We start from the raw sequence: 3824 nt of genomic DNA, 5'->3' as shown, positions 1-3824 counted from the left end.
AATGCTATAAGAGGGGCTGAGCAAAGCGGTAACATAGCCAAACAACGGTTTGCTAGGACAAGGTGGGTTAGAGGCTTGGCTTAGCAACATGGGAGGCATGATATAGCAAGTGGTAGGTATCGCAGCATAGGCGTAGCAAAAGAGCGAGCATCTAGCAAGCAAAGATAGAAGTGATTTCGAGGGTATGTTCATCTTGCCTGAGATCTCGCAAGGAAGAAGAACGAGTCCATGAAGAAGACAAACGGACGTAGTCGAACGGATCCTCACAACACAATGTTATCGGAACCAACCCGAAGAAGCAACATCGGAAAGAAGCAAACAATCATGGTAAACAATCATCACATAAGCATGGCACGATGCACAATCAAGTATGATGCATGTCTGGTTTAATGAGGCATGGCATGGCAAATTGCACAAAGAACCCTACAAATTTAGTGGAGCTCAATATGCAATGAGTTGCATATTGACAAAACACCACATGACTTATTTAGTTCGATCTCGTTTATGAACTCAACAATATTAAATGTTGTTAAGCATGTCAAGAGGTGAAACATAAAGGAATTATCTATCTAAACAATTTAAATGGGGCCGGATATAGCAACCAACAAATCCGGTAAATCCCCATATGCATTTATCAATTTGGTGCAACAACAATTTAAACATTTTAATTGTTGTTATCATGATGCGGATGACGTGAACAAGTTTTATGCAATTATTATTAAAAGTTGACAAGAGCATTAAGAAGAATTTGTCATCGTGGCGGAAACGAAAGGGGTTCCACGACAATGACAGCGGAAATGGTGCCACGGTAACATTCCGGTTCCGATAGCTCACAGAGATACAGGTGCAAAAGGAAAGGTGACGGGAGCGTGACATGCGATAGAAGGTGGGGTGATCCCGGTAACCTGGTTCCCACGAGACGACGACATGGCAACGGGGAACATGCAAGAAACACGTCGGGCATGGTGCAATCGCGAGCATTTCATACAACATATGCATTCGTCCATGGGCGGTCGTTTCGGGGTTATACCTTCGAAGCGTGCGTTATCGGAGCGGTTCGGGTCAAGCGGTGTAGTCGTTCTCGCATGCATCTAGGGTCGACGGAAGAGGTTCTCGCGATCTCGGCGATGGTAGTTGTACATGTTGGCGGTAGTCGAACTTGACGGTTCTGTTACACGGTTCTTCGGAGACGGTAGTGGTATACGGTACTTTCGGCCATGGTAGTCGTACACGCGTTCGGAGAGGAACTCGGCGTTTCGGTGTGGCGTAGGGGTACATGTCGATGGTCGTGTCGTGGTACTCGGCGTTCGTTTTAGTACTCGTTCGAGCATCCGTGTGGTCTTCTCGGTGGTGTACTTGGCGATATTTGAGACGACCTTGACGCATCCTGTTGGGGAACGTTGCAGAAAATTAAAAAAAATTCTTACGGTTTCACCAAGATCCATCTATGAGTTCATCTAAGCAACGAGTCAAGGAAGAGAGTTTGCATCTACATACCACTTGTAGATCACGAGCGGAAGCTAGCCAAGGGGATGGTGATGATGGAGTCGTACTCGAACGTGATTCGGATCACCGATGTCCAAGTGCTGAACGGACAGCACCTCCGCGTTCAACACATGTACGGGATGGGAGACGTCTCCTCCTTCTTGATCTAGCAAGGGGGAAGGAGAGGTTGAGGAAGAGTGCTCCAACGGCAGCACGACGGCGTGGTGTAGTTGGTGCAGCAGTACTCCGACAGGGCTTCGCCAAGCATATACGGAGGAGGAGAGGTGTTGGGGAGGGGAGGGGCTGCGCCTTGGCTTGTATTAAGCTACCATGCGCCTCCCCACTATATATAGGGGTGGAGGGGCTGGTTTCTTGCCCTCCAAGTCCATTGGGGCGTTGGCCAAGGTGGGAGGAAAGAAATCCCATCATTTCCTTCCCCACCGATTGTTATCCCCCCTTTTTAGGGATCTTGATCTTATCCCTTCGGGATATGATCTTATTCCTTCTAAGGGGGGATCTTGGTGCGCCTTGACCAGGGGTGTGGGGCCTTTCCCCCACTACTCACGTTCATGTGGGTCCCCCCATGCAGGTGGGCCCCACTCCGGAACCTTCTAGAACCTTCCCGGTACAATACCGAAAAATCCCGAACATTTTCCGGTGGCCAAAATAGGACTTCCCATATATAAATATTTACCTCCGGACCATTCCGGAACTCCTTGTGACGTCCGGGATCTCATCCGGGACTCCGAACAACATTCGGTAACCACATACAAACTTCCTTTATAACCCTAGCGTAATCGAACCTTAAGTGTGTAGACCCTACGGGTTCGGAAGACATGTAGACATGACCGAGACGTTCTCCGGTCAATAACCAACAGCGGGATCTGGATACCCATGTTGGCTCCCACATGCTTCTCGATGTTGTCATCGGATGAACCACGATGTCGAGGATTCGATCAAACCCTGTATACAATTCCCTTTGTCAATCGGTACGTTACTTGCCCGAGACTCGATCATTGGTATCCCAATACCTTGTTCAGTCTCGTTACCGGCAAGTCACTTTACTCGTATCGTAATGCATGATCTCGTGGCCAACACTTTGATCACCTTGAGCTCATTATGATGATGCATTACCAAGTGGGCCCAGAGATACCTCTCCGTCATACGGAGTGACAAATCCCAGTCTCGATCCGTGTCAACCCAACAGCTACTTTCGGAGATACCTGTAATGCACCTTTATAGTCACCCAGTTACGTTGTGACGTTTGATACACCCAAGGCACTCCTACGGTATCTGGGAGTTACACGATCTCATGGTCTAAGGAAGAGATACTTGACATTGGCAAAGCTAGCAAACGAACTAAACGACCTTTGTGCTATGCTTAGGATTGGGTCTTGTCCATCACATCATTCTCCTAATGATGTGATCCCATTATCAACGACATCCAATGTCCATAGCCAGGAAATCATGACTATCAGTTGATCACAACGAGCTAGTCAACTAGAGGCTCACTAGGGACATATTGAGGTCTATGTATTCACACGTGTATTACGATTTTCGGATAATACAGTTATAGCATGAATAAAAGACAATTATCATGAACAATGAAATATAATAATACTTTTATTATTGCCTCTAGGGCATATTTCCAACACATCCGTGTGTAGAGGTACTTGGCGGTTTCGGTAACGTAGTTGTACACGCGTCGTCGAACTTGTCGAATCCAAATGTTGGCCGCTGTGGTACTTGGCGCTAATCCATGTTCGGTGGTCGAACTTGACGTCAACAGCAACAGCAAGTGGAGGTACATGATGACAGTGGGGCGTCGCCGTCGTCCACTACGGCAGACAGGGCATGCAAGTCGTGGTGGTACTTCTCGAGGTAGAAGTAGGAGAAGGCCGGGTCGTGTGCTCATCAGCAGGCAGCGAAACACGCTGTTGCTGCTCGAAGAAGGCGGCGGCGCGCTTGCGGCCGAACGGAGGGAGGAAGAGGCACGGGCGCGAGGTGACGAAGCAGCAACTGCAAGGGCAGAGCGAGGTCGGCGCTGCGGCGCAGCTCGACGGCGGCAAGGCAGCAGGGGGAACCGGGCAGGAGGAAGGAGAGGCCGGCGGCTGTTACAAGAAGCAACCGAGGCGCGACTTCGGTCCATGGCGACGGCGAGGCGGGTCAAGGGCGGCGGCGCTCCTGGTTCCAGCGGGAGGAAGAACATCCCAGTCGCCGCTCGGGAGGCGCGAAGCAGAGGGAGGAGAGGAGGCTCCAGCTTGGTCGTGGCCTCGTCGGCCGGCGAGGTGGAGCTCCGGTAGTGGCTCGATGGACAGAGGAGCTGGGTGGCTATGCGC

This window comes from Triticum dicoccoides, chromosome 4A (genome assembly GCF_002162155.2).
Source record: "Triticum dicoccoides isolate Atlit2015 ecotype Zavitan chromosome 4A, WEW_v2.0, whole genome shotgun sequence".
In the NCBI taxonomy this organism is placed as follows: Eukaryota; Viridiplantae; Streptophyta; class Magnoliopsida; order Poales; family Poaceae; genus Triticum; species Triticum dicoccoides.
Note: the sequence above shows the minus strand (reverse complement) of the source record.